At 41.2% G+C, this 15,071-nt stretch overlaps 1 non-coding gene across 1 annotated transcript; it reads left to right on the top strand.

Moving 5' to 3' along the window:
• The first annotated feature begins 1,262 nt into the window (after window positions 1-1,262).
• LOC115870722 lies at window positions 1,263-1,426 on the top strand. The gene has a single exon (XR_004046862.1). It is a non-coding gene; the product is annotated as a U1 spliceosomal RNA (small nuclear RNA).
• The last annotated feature ends 13,645 nt before the right edge of the window (window positions 1,427-15,071 follow it).

Below are 15,071 nucleotides of genomic sequence, written 5' to 3'. Positions count from 1 at the left end.
TATACTTTTTGATAGCCGGACACCATCAGCTTTCTTCGCCACATTTGCTTATGTACCCATTTGTCTTCAGTGATCCATTCGACACCTCGTGATCACACAGGTTGATATGTTGTTCCATGTGGGCTTTGTTGCTTCTGAGCTAGATGGCCGCTTGTAAACAAGCTTATTTGTTTTTGATGAGGTGGGAGCAGTGCATTCGGAGATCATTCCACCAGGCCAGACTGTTAATCAGGCTTTCTATTTAGCGGTTCTAAAAAGATTGCACAACAGTGTGTGACCAAAAAGGTCTGATCTGTGGCAGGAGAGTGATGCAACAGGAAGTGGAAATTTTACAACACTATAGTTCTGGTGGTGCTGTGGGTTGGCACTGAACTGCTCCCCTCGAAGTTGGCAGTTCAAACCCACCAGCTTCTATGGGAGAAAGATGAGACTATCATTTTCATAAAGATTTACAATCTTGGAAATCCTACATTGAGTGAATTAACGAATCAGAATGGACTGATTTATTGGTAGTCATATTGGTGTACCATGAATGTTACACACGAGTAAAATTTTACTGAGAATATCTCAGAAATGGTGGTGGAAGTATGTTGACAGGAAAATCCGAGCTGTCTTCAGAAAAGGATGTGGAATAGCAGATTTCTGATGTCAGCCCACAATACCAGATGGATGCTAACCAGCATTTCTTGGTCTATACACAGGTATTGGACCGTATGGAGCATAACAAATTCTGGAAAACATTTCAAAGAATGAGAAACCAAAACACATATGTGGTACCTCTACATAGAGCAAGAGGCAGTATTCAGATAAAATAAGGGGTTTCTGTGTTGTGTGTCAGGTGTGTCAAGGAGTGTGTCAGATTTGAATTCTTCTGCCAGCTGAGTGAAAAGCTGCGCTGCATGGGGAGGAGCTCAGGGTTGGGATTGGAAGAAGTCTCATGAACAGCCCTCATAAGCAGAGGACAGAAGTTTGCTTGCGGAAAGTGACGCACTTACTGATGAACATCAAAGACTACCACCTTCAATATGAACCATCCCTCAGCATAAAGACAATAAAAGGACTCATAACTGAACCAGGAAGCAACATCATGTTAAATGGAGAAAAAAATTAAAGTTATTACGATTTTATTTTATTTGGATCCACAACAAATACTTATGGAAGTAGCAGTCAGGAAATCAAAAGACACATTACACTGGCAAAATCTCTCTCTTAAGTATTACAAAGCAAAGGTGTTACTTTGAAGAGTAAAAGGTACCTGAGCCATACTTACCTGGCAGGGGAGATACCGTGATCACGAAGGTGGTTTTCCCAGGGCGAGGCTCATTCATTGCACTCCAGGTGTGTTGACCCCTGCGATTTCCCCAAATGTGGGAACCTCGACTGCATAATTTGTGGTAGTGGGGGACTGCGTTCGCACTCTCCCCTGGAAAAAAGAAAGAAAAAGTGCCTGACCGAAGCCATGGTATTTCAATAGCTTCAAATACATGCAAAAGCTGGATAATAAGCAAAGAACATTTGTTGCCTTGATGCATTTGAAATATGGCATTGGTGAAGAATATTAAATATTTATATTCCATGTACTGCCAGAAGAATAAACAAATCTGTTTTGGAAGAAGTACAGCCAGAATTCTCCCTATAAGCTATGATGGCCACCCTTTGTTTCACATATTTTGGATATTTCATCTGGAGGGACCGGTCATTCCTGGTAAGGACATCTAGCTTGGGAAATAGAGCATCAACCAAAAAGAAGGCCCTCCACAGGCTAGATTGAAAAACTGGTTGCAGCAATGAGCTTATATCGAGGAATGATCATGAGGATGGTGCCAAACCGGGCAGTGGTGTAGTCGGCTGTACCTAGGTTTTCTACTACTCAGAACCAGCTCTATAATACCTAACAACAATGCCTAGCACACTGATCTGTAGGTGTTTCGTAAATGTTCTGATCATTCATGGTACTCTCTGCTGTTCCTTGTCATTTAGAGTTGTGCTCTCCAAGGGCATCCGGTCACTCGACGTTGATCAGGGAGCACCTCCGCAGGTGGATTTTGAGCGCCTTCCAACTTGAGAGGCGCATCTGCCAGCATTATATCAGATTATGTTCTGCTGCTATTCAAAAGTGTTCACTTACCAGTGTTTTTGAGAAATCCGTAGGTCCTTCTTTCCAGTCTGTCTTAGCTCTGCTAAAACCTGTCCCCCGTGGGTGACACTGCTAGCATTTGAAATGATAGTACATAGCTTCCAGCAGTATAGCATATGCAAACCACCACAGCACAGCAACCTGACAGCAGAGTGGTGGAAAAAGAGCCCTGGGCATCCTCAAACTTGTCCAGACAGCTGTGCACATTAACAGGTAACAGATGTGGTTTTATCAGTTCTCTGATTGTCTCAATTCCTTTTTAACACCTATGTTGAACTATGATGGCCCACTTTTATGAGCATGACATCACCTTAGCATTTTCTGCCTGTAATTGGGAATGCAGGGCCAGCCCACCCCTGGTGGGAATTGACCTAGAGGTTTAGTTGGGTGTTTTGGTTGGTGGCTTGGTGGGGTTTTTTTTTCTTCTTTTCTTTTCTTCATGGCCAGCTGAATTTCAAGTCATTCCTCCCTGTCAAGTTTAATAAGCTGAAGGAATGAGGAAATCTATTAATGGAACTGCAAGTTTTTCTCTTCAAAAGAAACTTGTTAAGAAAATAAATTGCCCTTAAAACACACACGTGGAAGCAAAGTTTGGCATAACATAAAAAATAATTAAGCCGGAACTGCTTTTCCTCAAACTCTAGTGCTTATTAAACATTTAAAATGAATCCACTTAAAATAGTTCAGGTGTGAGTTTGTGGTAAATCCACGGGTCTGTTCCTTAGATTTAGAGCACGATATATTGCAAAAGTCCCCTTCTATTGTCTGGAATATGAGTATGAAGAAGAATTAATAGTCCAAATAAATTAGACTTTATTCCTTTTGGCCCAATTTGTACTTATTTAATTTTAATTTGCATACAGTAAAATTCACTTCTTGTTGTATATTTCCGTGGCCTTTGACAAATCAATTAAGTCATGTATCTATTACCACAAAATAGACAGAAGATACAGAAGACGCCATCAACCCAAAGTTCCACAAAGCTTCTCCTGATGTTCAGTCCAAGCCTCAGCCGCAGTACCCAGAAGTTGCCATCCTTTGGGGTTTTTCCACAATAAAATATAGTGTCATTGTACAATATATTCTTTTTGAGTTTGACGTCTTTACGTAACTTGATGCATTTAGCTTCATTGAAATGATGACGACGATTCATCCTCTTATGTTGCTGTATAGTACGCCACAGTGTTCATGGGCCATGGTCTGTGCATTCTCTAGGTGAGGCGCTTTTTATTTATATCTAGCTTAGTGCAATTATAAGTAAATCTGCTAGAAATATTGTCATATAGGTCAAATTTTAGAAATGTTTTCATATTGGTTTTTGCAGAAGGTATTCAATTCTCTTGGTTAAATTTTGAAAACTGAGTTGCTGTGCTTTTATGGTAAATGCATTTTTAAGATTAAAGAAAACTCCCATGCTAATCTTTTAAAGAACTTGTAACATTTTTATACCTCTAAGAATGAATGAAAAGTCCATTTTTCTACCTCTTCAGAATTTGCCATTTTCAATATATATATTTTTTAATTTTAGGAATCCCAATAGATGTATAAGTAATAATCTTTCCCTTAATAAAAAATTTGCTATTAATATTTAGAGCTGAACAGAACTTTTCAAAAGGTAGCTCAAGAAGACAATGTAAAACAATGTACCAAAATGCAAAGAGACCTAGCGTTAGAAAAACACAGAGAAAAAACATGCTCATCATATTTTAAATTGAAAGAACTAAAAAAAAAAGAGCAAACCTTGACTTACAAATTAAAGAATCTATAGGCAAAATATTGAATGAGACACGTAGCATCAAAAGATGGAAAGAATGCAGAGTCTCTGTACCCCCAAAAAACTACCAGGTAGACAATCATAGGAAGCATACGATGGGGTATCAAAAAATGAAAAAAAAGAACCTGGAATAATTTTGTCCAAAGCTATGTATTTAAACTTTTTTTTTAACAAAACAACCTTATCACCTTTAAATTACTCTCCACTTACCATAATACATTTTTCCAAATCTGCGATACCATTCTTGGAAACATTTTTCAAGCTCATCAGTTTGGGTAGCTGACAGCACATCCCTCGTTTTTTGCTGCATGCAGTCAAATGGCTGTGCTTTCATACCCCTCTTCATGCACAGAAAGAAAAAGATGCTGCACAGAGTCAGATCAGGTGAGTAAGGTGCGTGGGGGCAAGAGAGACTTGTGATTTTTTTTACCAAAAACTGGCATACAAAGATGGCTGCATGAGCAGGTGCATTGTCATGGTGGCAAAACCCGGGCACCATCTGCCACAAATCAGGCCTTTTTTGTTGCACACTATTACACTATCTTTTTAGAACCTCTAAATAGAAAGCTTGATTAGCAATCTGACCTGGTAGAATGATCTCCACATGCACTATCCTGCTCACACATGAAAAAAACAAACAAACAAGCATCATGATCTTTGATTTCCCTTGAGGAGCTTTTTGTGGGTGAGGTGACGATGGCGTCTTCCAGTGGCTTGATTGATGTTTGCTTTCAGGGTCTTAAGAATATCACCATGTCTCATCACCAGTAATGACCTTGGGAAAAAATTCTGAGTTGCTTCAGAGCTGTTCTTTCAAAGCATGACAAGTTTCCAGTTGAAGCTCTTTTTCCTGGTCTTTCAGAACCTGAGGCACAAATGTTGAGGCCACCCTTCTCATTCCCAAATCTTCCATTAAAATCCGCTGCACCGAGATCCAAGATAGTCCAGATAATTCCCCATCTCTTCAGTGATCCAACGCCAGTGCATGAATTTTGTTGACATTTTCATCCATTCGGGATGTTGACAGACATTCAGAATGAGGTTTGTCATCAATCGACATTTCACCTTTTTTGAAATGAGAAAACCACTCACACACTTGAGTTTTTCTCTTGGTGCTGTCCTTATAAGCTGCGTTCAACATCATAACAGTTTATGTGGCATATTTCTCGAACAGGAAACAAAATTTCACAGCCACATGCTGTTCTTTTAAATCGGCTATCAAAGAAAACAGGTTCCAGTGAAACTGCTTTTACAAAAAAATTCACTGTGACCATAGACAATCTTTCCAGCCAGTGCCATTGGGGGCACTCGCTCAGAATGAGTTGCTGGATGCTTGTGTGTGGAGGGTGAGGGGTGGGGGTAGGGGGTGAGTACTATGAAAGCTCCGCCCAGCAGAGCTTTTTCCCTGTTCTGGGGGTTCCCCCTCGTATGATCAAGAACCAGTGGTACTGAAGGAGGAAGTGCAAGCTGCACCAAAACCATTAGCCAAAAGCAAGATTCCAGGAATTCACGGAATACCCACTGATGTTTCCACAAGCGAATGAAGCACTGAAAGTACTCACAAATCTCTTCCAAGAAACTTGGAACTACTTAACCAACTGACTGGAAGAGACCCATGTTTGCACCCATTCCAAAGAAAAGTGGCCCTCTCCACCATTTGTTGTTTTCTGATTTTTTTTTCAATTTGACTGTCATTGTTGGTAAAAGGCAGTATCTCATCATTGCTTTGATTTGATCTCCCACATGTGTAATGACCAGGAGAACTTTTCCATGTTTTTTAGCCATGTGCATGCCATATTTTTCAGTGAACTGTCTCTTCACCTCCTTTACCCATGTTTTAAATGTGATGATTTATCTGCAGATTTCTGCAGATTTCAGATATTAGTCCCTTGTCCATTGTGTCAGTGTCAAAAATGTTTTCCCACTCAGTGGATTTTTTTACAAACATTTTTTTTAACAGGGCAAACTTTATTTAAGAAATTATCAAGAAAGGAATGGAGAGTAATTATAAGATGTGAGGAGAACTCAAAATGATGGTCCTCAGGGAGATACACAGGCAAGAAACACCTGGAAGAGGTCCCTGAATAGACTACAGGCCTCAATGGAGAAGGCGCAGCTTCAGCCATGGTGCAGAGAAGTTCTCTGGACTTCCAGGGGCAGATCTGTCCCCACTCCCTGGACAAGCAGGAAGCCCCCTCAAGGCACAAGGGAAGTGCAACTTAAGTGCATAGGAGTCAAGGTTCCACTGTGACCAACAGGATGTTTAGAGTGTGTGTTGTCTTTGTGGATGTCCTTGTTGGCAGGACTAAGTGACGTGGTCACCTGCTAGGCTAGGTGGTGAGGTCAGTGCGGGGCTGTGCGCTCTCTATGTATGATCTGTTATTGGAACTCCTGTGTTGACGTCTCCCACTGTTACTGTAGAACTGCCTATTTCTCGTCAGCTCTCTTTGAGGTGGGTTTATATATTTCAGAGTCCAGGCATTGAGTGTACACATGTTTATTATTGTTATGTCTTCCTGATTGATGGGCCTTTTAATCATGAAGCAATGCCCTTCTTTGTCTCTTATGATGGGTTTTAACTTAAAAGCCTGTTTTGCCTGAAATTAATAGTGCTATTCTAGCTCTCTTTTGGATGCTGCTTGCTTGATATGGTTTTCATCCAGTTTTTAATTTTTAACTTGTCTTTGTGTCTACTGTGTGACTTTTTTATTTTTTAGAGAAATTTATTTATTTTAATTGAGAGTTAATACATATATCATATCATTCCACAGTTCAAACACATCAATCAGTATTGTACAATTGTTACCACAATCAGTCTCCCAACATCCCTTTCCTTCCTGGACTCCTTGGCATTGCCTCCCTTTTAGCCACCCACCCACACACACACACCCAATTTACACGCACCCCCTCCCCGCCAAAACAAACAAACAAAAAACTCTTATTCTACTTGCTGTCCCTATAGGTTCATCAATCATGGGTTTCATAGACTGAAAATCAGAAAAACATATAACTAACTTCAAGAGGGTGACCCCCAATGACATAACACATCTGAGATAAACCTTAATATGAACAAAAAAATATGGAAAATGTTGAATACCAGATCAGGTCCAGCACGCATCAGAGTGGGGATCAACTGACAAGGTTTTAACTGTTCAAGTCTGGTTTATCTCTTTGATCTCCTATACTCATCTCTCCAGTGCACTCTGTTTAGTGACCACTTTCCTCCCAGCCCTCAATTATGGGTAAAGGGAGATCGCTGGAGGCATATTTCCTATGGAGCTCCCACAAATGAATCTTTGGTTGCCATTGACATCCATCGCCTTCTGCAAACCAGATTCTCACAATTTAGGCTCTGAAACTAATCCCTCCTTCAACTTCAGATTATATGATTTACAATCTTCCAGTCACTGATGTTTGTGCGCTTCTTCCATGTGCACTTAGATGACATCTCACTTAGATAGCTACTTCTTTGGAGACAACACTTTAAGACCCCAGATGCTATTTTATCTGATAGCTGGGCACCATTTACTTTCTTCACCACATTTTGCTCTAACACCCATATCTTCTGGGTTCTTTTCCTGAGGGCAAGTATTGAGCAGGGCCATGATGTAAGAACTCATTGTTCTTAAGTTCAAGCTAGAATTTAGTGCGAGCCCAAAGCCCATTCCTGGATCTATGTTTTTTGTTGTTATTGTTTTCATCTGCTTTTGCATCCCATTCAAAATTTCCTTGTTAATTTATGGTTGAGGGTCTGATCAATCATTCTCCTGGGACATAATAATCTTCCATTAATACTGTCTTTGATTAGCCACTGGTACTTATTTTTTTAAAGCCCTGTTGAGAGAGGGATATTGGGCCAAATCTATATCACAGTGCTTGAATTATTCACTTATACAGAATCAATCCTTTCATGCTTGGATGCAATTTACACAAACAATGGGGGCTAATTTTCAACAGAAGTTTACTATTATAATCACTGAGAATGTCAGTCACAAGTTTCGCTGAGTAATACATATCTTGAAACAGTACATTGGGCCTTGATGTAGCAAGACCATGTTTGCTGCCTGCCAGCAGTTCAGTAACATTGCTACAGCTGTCTTTCTCTCCCTCAGACATCTCCCGACTTAAGTGCTCAGGTGACCCATGTGTCTGAGATAGATTTCAGTTCACACAGTGGAGTTTCCACAGCGGGTCTCACTGCTGCAGCTTCTGGAGCATGCCATGCCCCTTAGACACCCAGAATTCAATGCCCCAGCATTCCACGGCACCCGCCTGAGTCTCCAGGATGCACCCAGAACGTGAGTCAGTATAGCCCATTTGGTGCATACCACCAGGGATACTCCCCACCTAGGGGCCCCAAAAACATTTGCAGTCATTCTTTCCTCCAACTGGAGGTTGGTCCTTCCACTTTTCCTATCAATATACATGCATTGTGTTCCCCCAGACATGATTGCTCCCTTTCTCCTCCCCCAACTTGTTTCCATCAGTATCCCTCATCCCTCTGATAGTGCTCTTTACCTCTCCTGGGGGACCTCATCATATGACACCAACTGCAGGAGGAAAGCCATGTCAGTGAATGTGTAAGCATCTCAGTGCTGGCAACGGTCTCCAGATGGGTGCTCCAGCACCCAGGGCTGCATCGGGGTAGGTCCATGTGGCTTCTCCTCAGTGATGTCTTGCAGGAAGTGAGCCTTGCCAGCTGAAGCAGGGAACTGGCTAAGGCAGCTGCACCCTGGTCCGACCATCACAAAACAAGAGACCCAAGAACTAGCAAGGTGAGGCTCACTGAGCCATTTATCCCTCCACCCTTCAATTAACCCCACATGTGTTTATCGGCCAAGTTGGCACAATAAACTAACTACTTCACATACCAAAGAGACTAGTCTTTGATGATTACCAACTGGGGATGAGTGAAAGGGAGGGAAGATGAAGCAAAAGGGTGACAGGCATTAACTTGGATGATAGGGAAGATAATATTCCTCAAGAAGTTGAAGAGAAATCAAAGGAAGAGGGTACGGTAGGTTATTCGGGGAGTTGATAAGTACTTTAAACTGTTGAATACAAAATTGTTTATCTGAAAAATAACTCCATCTAAAAAAAACTCCATCTAAATCATAATAAAAACGGGGGGAAAACCATGCATTAAAAAATCAAAATATCTTTTAAATAAGGAAAGCAAGAAAACACCAAAATGGATATCAGATGATGAAGTTTACTCTTGGACACAGGCTAGTGAGAGTAACTAGAAGAAATTATGATACAAAAACTGAACAAATTTCAAAGGACAACTTGAAAAAACCAAATGTTATAATAAACGAAAAGAACTGGAATTATAAAACCAAAAGGGAAGAACAAATCAGTATTTCTCAAGCTGAGAGGATACAATTCAGAACACATTCAAGTCTTGAGCAGGCATAACATTGAAGCATTCTGTAGGCACACTATGAGCAGTGCAGGATGCAGCCAAAGAAAATGGAAGAATGCATGCACAGGGTCACTATACCAAAAGCCATGGGTTGGCTTTTAACCATTTCAGCAAATGATTGAGAACCAATTATGTTAAAGGAAGAAGTCAAAACTGTACTGAAGAAATTGGCTTAATAATAAAGGCTCCAGGAATTGTAACATTTTAAAAAATGGATGGAGTATTGGAAGCCGTCTATCATCTATGCCAAGAAATTTAGCATGCAGGTACCTAGTCAACCAATAGAAAGAAGTTCATATGTGTGCCCTTTATGAAGGGAGGAAAGCGTGTGGAGATTATCAAGCAGTACTAATGTGACATACAAATAAATGTGGCTGAAAATAATTTTTAAATGTTTCCAGCAGAAGATCGACAGGGAACTGTGAGAAATTTAAGTCAGATTCCGAAGAGGCTGTAGAAGGAGGTCTAGAGCTGATGGCGGATGGATCTTGGCTGAAAAAAGAAAGATTAGAAGGATGTTTATCTATGTGTTAATGACTATGTGCAGGTGCGTGCATCCTAACAAGTTGTAAATAACATTGAAAATAATGGAAGTTCCAGAGGACTACATTGTGCCCAGACTCAGCCCAAAAGGCAGTCTCTTGTTGAACCTGAAATGAAGATACTGCAGGATTCAAAATCAGGAAAGTTACAGGTTGGGGGTTGTAGACTTTAACCCTGTTCATTCCATCTCTAGGATGAGCAAACTGTATGAAGAAGAAGGCCATACCAGGATTGTAGGAAGATTAATTAACAACCTATAATGTGTAGAACACACAATCTTACATACTGAAAGTGAAGAGGACTTGAAGCAGTTTGATAAGAGCAAAGACTAAACTCTAATATTGGTTACATTTAAACATAAAGAAAATGTCTTCACAGCTGCACCAATTAGCAAATAATATTACAAGCAAATAAAATAATGACTTTGTCTAGAATTTCATTTTCCTTGAACCCACAACCAACACCGATGGAAGCAGAATTGAAGAAACAATAATGTACCACATTTGGGAAAATGTGCTGCAAAAATAACTGTTTTAAGAGATCTTTAAGGGTGTTCACAAGCAAAAATGTCACTTTAAGGATTAAGGAGTGCTTGACCCAGGCCATGTATTTTTTCAATGCCTCATCTGTATGCAAAAATGGGACAATGAATAGGAAAACCAAGAGAATGTGATGCTTTTGAGGTATGCTGTTGGTAAAGATTATTCAACATATCATGGGCTGCCCTAAGAAAGGCCAAATCTGTGCTGTGCTATATGCAGCCCATCAGAATGCTCCTTAGAAGCAAAGTTGGTGCAAATACATCTCAAATACTCTGAACATGTAATCAGAAGGGACGCGTGCCTAAAAGAGCACATCGGACTTGGGGGAGGGGTCAGTCCACAAGAAGAGTACCCTCACTGAGATGGCGTGACCCAGAGGCTGTGACAGTGAGGACTGTACAGGACCAGGCACTGTTTGGCTCTGATGTACATGAGGCCACTCTGCGTTGACTGACTCCACCGCACGTAACAGCCACAACAGTAGATCTCGCTTCCAGAAACGTGTGTGTAATTATGGATGATCAAACTACATTTAGAACTTGAGAGGTAAGACACATACAAAGGCAACCATTCACATGCTGAAAGTGGCTCCTTTTCTCCCCTCCATAGACCTGGCATACAAAGCCCCAAACCAAACCAGTTGGCAATGAGTCCCTGTTTCACAGCGTGGCTGCCCTTTTCCAGTCTGTGGCCTCTCGCTGAAATGGGCCGCGGCCTTATTTTCCAGGGATTGTCTAAGTGGTTTTGAATCATCCATTTCTAAGTAAGTAGTTGAATGCTTGGCTATTGGAGCCATCCTGTGTCTAGTTTCGTCTTTGGTAATTATTAGATGTCCAGTAAAGGAGGATTCTATAAAATAATGTGTTCTCGATCTAACTATGCAACTTTGCCTCGATTAATAATTTATTGCCTATCCTCCTTATATTCTTTTCACACAACAAAATTGGAGAATAAAAATTGAATTTGCTGCTGTCGTTTGGTGCTATCTAGTCAGTTCTGACCCCGTAGTGACCGTTTGTATAGCAGAATGAAACACTGCCCGGTCTAGCACCGTCCTCACAGTGTTAATGTTTGAGTCCATTGTTGCAGCCCCTGTGTCAATAATCTTCTTCCTCTTGTTGCCTGACTTTGCACCTTACCAAGAATTAGGTCCTTGTCCTGGGACTGAGCTCTCCTGATAACATGCCCGGGGTACACGGGACACTTTCACCATCCTCGCTTCCTGGATGCATTCTTGCTGTCGATCTTCCAAACAGATTTCTTCATTCTTCTGTCGGTCTGTTAGATTTCTCAGGTGGGAAATACCTTGGTCCTTGGCTTTGCACTAGAAAGAAATTACCCTGAAACCTGGTTTGTGATCCAAGTGGGTTTTTATAACGGATAGAAGAAATTGCAGTCTTTGCAGTTAACTGAACACAGGCACCCTCTTAGAACTGCATACCCACACATGGTGGCCTGAGGCCAGAGAGTATGAGAGAGAGAGAGAGAGAGAGAGAGAGAGGTGGCACAGCTAAGTGCAAGGCCAAGGAGCAGCTGGAGAAAGAGGGTGGTGGTCTCCAGGTTCTGGCTTTTGTGGGCTTTCTGCTGGGAGGTGTAGCTGACTGGTTGTCCCCATGGGCTGAATTAAGCTCACCTGGCCTAGTTCGAGCCTATCCAGGTGTACTGCCCACCTACATGTACTGCCCACCTGGCTCAAGAGCCTAAATTGGCGCATTGGCATGCCCTTTAGCCTTTATTGGCTTCCAACTTCCAGTAGGAGGGAGGGAGGCCTTGGCATGTAGAAGAACAACCCCCGGTTCCTGTTGTGCTCCCTAACAAGCCCATGGTGCAGTCTACGTTCTCTGCTAACATCATACTTCAAATTTATTAATCCTTCTGTGGTTTTTCTGATTCATTGTCCAGGTGATTGAAAATACCACGGCTTGCGTCAGGTGCACGTTCGTCCTAAAAGTGACACCTTAAATAGGTCTTGAGCTGCAGATTTCTCCAATGTAGCATGTTACTTTATTCCTTTACTATAAATTGGTTACTTATAACAAGTGTGTAGAATAATAAAAAAGACAGACCAAGTGCTGTCATGTTGATTCTAACTCCTATCAACTCCAGGCATTACAGAATAAAACTCTGAGCTTTCTTAGCGGTTCATCTTTACAGAAGCAAATCACCTGATTTTTCTCCTGTGATCTCAGCCTTTACGTGAGTAGTTAAGTACAAACCAGAGATTTTGACATACAACTTTGAGTCTATCCTGAGAATCCCAATATTAGAACTGACTCAGTTTTGGGTTGGTTCGCTTTAAATGCTTTGCATTTAAATAGTAGGCTAGAAAATAGTAACAATTAAAAGTGCAGCCACAGTGTACCTAGGGATGAATCCATTTTAGAGCAGGAAGACTGTCATGACCACAAGTCGTTGCTTGCTGCAGCTTTGATTCTAGACCAGCATAGTTTCATTCTGTTGCGCACACGGTCACTATGCGCTGGAAGTAACGGGAGGGTCCTGAACAGGTACAGCTTGCTATGGGGTGGCTGCTGACGTTCTGCAGTCTCAAAGCTATGGGTAAATGATTTTCTTAGCTCTTATTTATATAATCTTACGCTGGTCACACAATGATTTCTGTCTTAGATTAGATTCTCTAGAGGTGCAACACAGTGAGAATACACACACAACAGAAACACACACACAAGTGGGCTACAAATAGTTCATGTAACAAGTAAATTTAGGGGGAAGGGAGGAAAACAAAAAAAAGTAAATTTAAGGAAACTGGAATTTTTCCATGAACTCTTTGAAGCCCCCTTGGTTTCCGTGGCTTAGTTAAAAAACAACAACAACAACAACAACAAAAACACTGTTATGGAAACATAGAAGCATTTATTAAAAAGTATCAAAATGTGAAGCTGCTGTTTCTTAATTTGTCCTCCAAAGTTTTACTGGAAACCTTAACCAGAGCTAAAAGGCAAGAAAAGAAAAAATGCCATCCTTAACAAATAAACAGACAAATCCAGACTCACTGCTGTTGAGTGCATTCCAACTCCTTGACACCCACAGGACAGGGTAGAACCTGCCCTGAGGATTTCTGAGATTGTCACCTTATGAGACTGGGAGGTCTCCTCTTGCTACCTTGGAAGCACTGATGCCTCCCAGCAGTCCGATGTGGAACCGCTACATCACCAGGGCTTGAGCTGCTTCCTTTAGCTCTATGGGCTCTTGCTCATATGCTACCTCCTGAAATGGTGAAATGTCCACTAGTTAATTTTGGTCCAGCAACTCTGTGTCTTCTTTCCCACTTCTTTTGATGCTTCCTGCATTATTCAACATGCCGCCCATTGAAGCATTCAATATTGCACTGCAACTCGGGTTTGAATTGTTTTCTTGAGTTCTTTCCGTTTAAGATAAGCTGAGTGTGTTCTTCCTTTTTTGGTTTTCTAGCTCCAGGTCTTTTCACAGTTCATTACAACGTTTTACTTGGCTTTCTCCCGATTCCCTTTGAAATTTTCTGCTCAGCACTTTGGCTTCATCAACCCTTCCATTAGCTGCTCTCGGGTTGTGTGAGGGTGCTTGACTGTGGGGGTGATAACACCCTATGGACAGCCTTGAGATGAGCAGACCTCCATGAGACTCGATTGAACTCATGCAGAACTTGTACATGGATCAAGAGGTAGTTGTGGGAACAGAACTAAAGGATATTGTATGGTTTAAAGGTGTATTGTTTCAGGAAAGGTGTTTATGAGGGTGTATACTCTCATCATACTTATTCAGTCCACATGCAGAGCAAATAATCATGCAGCACCAAGATGGAGAAGGTATATTAACAACTTGCAATACACAGAGGACACAACCTACATGCTGAAAGTGAGGAGGACTTGAAGCCAAGTTGATGAAAATCATAGATTTCATCCTTTACTATGGACTACAGCTCAATATAAAATGGTTACATGTTGACCTGCTAACTGCAAGGTCATCAGCTCAAAATCACCAGCTAATTCTTTGGGAGAAACGTGAGGCTTTCTACTCCCATAGATTTAAAGTTCTATCCTGCCCTATAGGGTCTCTATGACTGGATGGCAGTGAGTCTGGAAAAATAGTTGGTATTTTGATAAATGGAGAAAAGATTGAAGTTGTCAAGGATTTTATCTTGCTTGGATCCACAATCAATGCTCATATTAGCAGCAGTCAAGAGATCAAATGACCCACTGCATTGGGTAAATCTGCTGCACAAGACCTCTTTAAAGTGTTGAAAAACAAGAATGTTACTTTGGGGTCTAAGGCGTGCCTTCTGGAAGCAATGATATTTTCAGTCACTTCATATGCATGTGAAACTGGACATTGAATAAGGCAGACTGAGAAGATTGATTCATTTCAATTATGGTGCATGGGAAGAATGTTGAAAGTATCATGGCCTGCCAAAAGGACTGACAAATCTGTCTGGGACTAAGTATAGCCAGAATGCTTTTAGAAGCAAGGACGGTGAGATTTTGTCTAGTGTACTTTGGTCATGTTGTCAGGAGAGATTTGATCCCAGGGAAGGACATCATGTTTGGTAAAGTAGAAGGCCAGCCAAAAAAGAAGGTGGCCCTGAATAAGATAGATTGACAGAGTGGCTGTGGCATTGGGCTTGGGAATAGTTAGTTCTGTTGTATATAGGGTCGC

Source organism: Echinops telfairi, unplaced genomic scaffold (genome assembly GCF_000313985.2).
Source record: "Echinops telfairi isolate 266 unplaced genomic scaffold, ASM31398v2 ScPeMD7_2;HRSCAF=8, whole genome shotgun sequence".
NCBI classification, from domain to species: Eukaryota; Metazoa; Chordata; class Mammalia; order Afrosoricida; family Tenrecidae; genus Echinops; species Echinops telfairi.
This window is presented reverse-complemented; position numbering and strand designations above follow the sequence as displayed.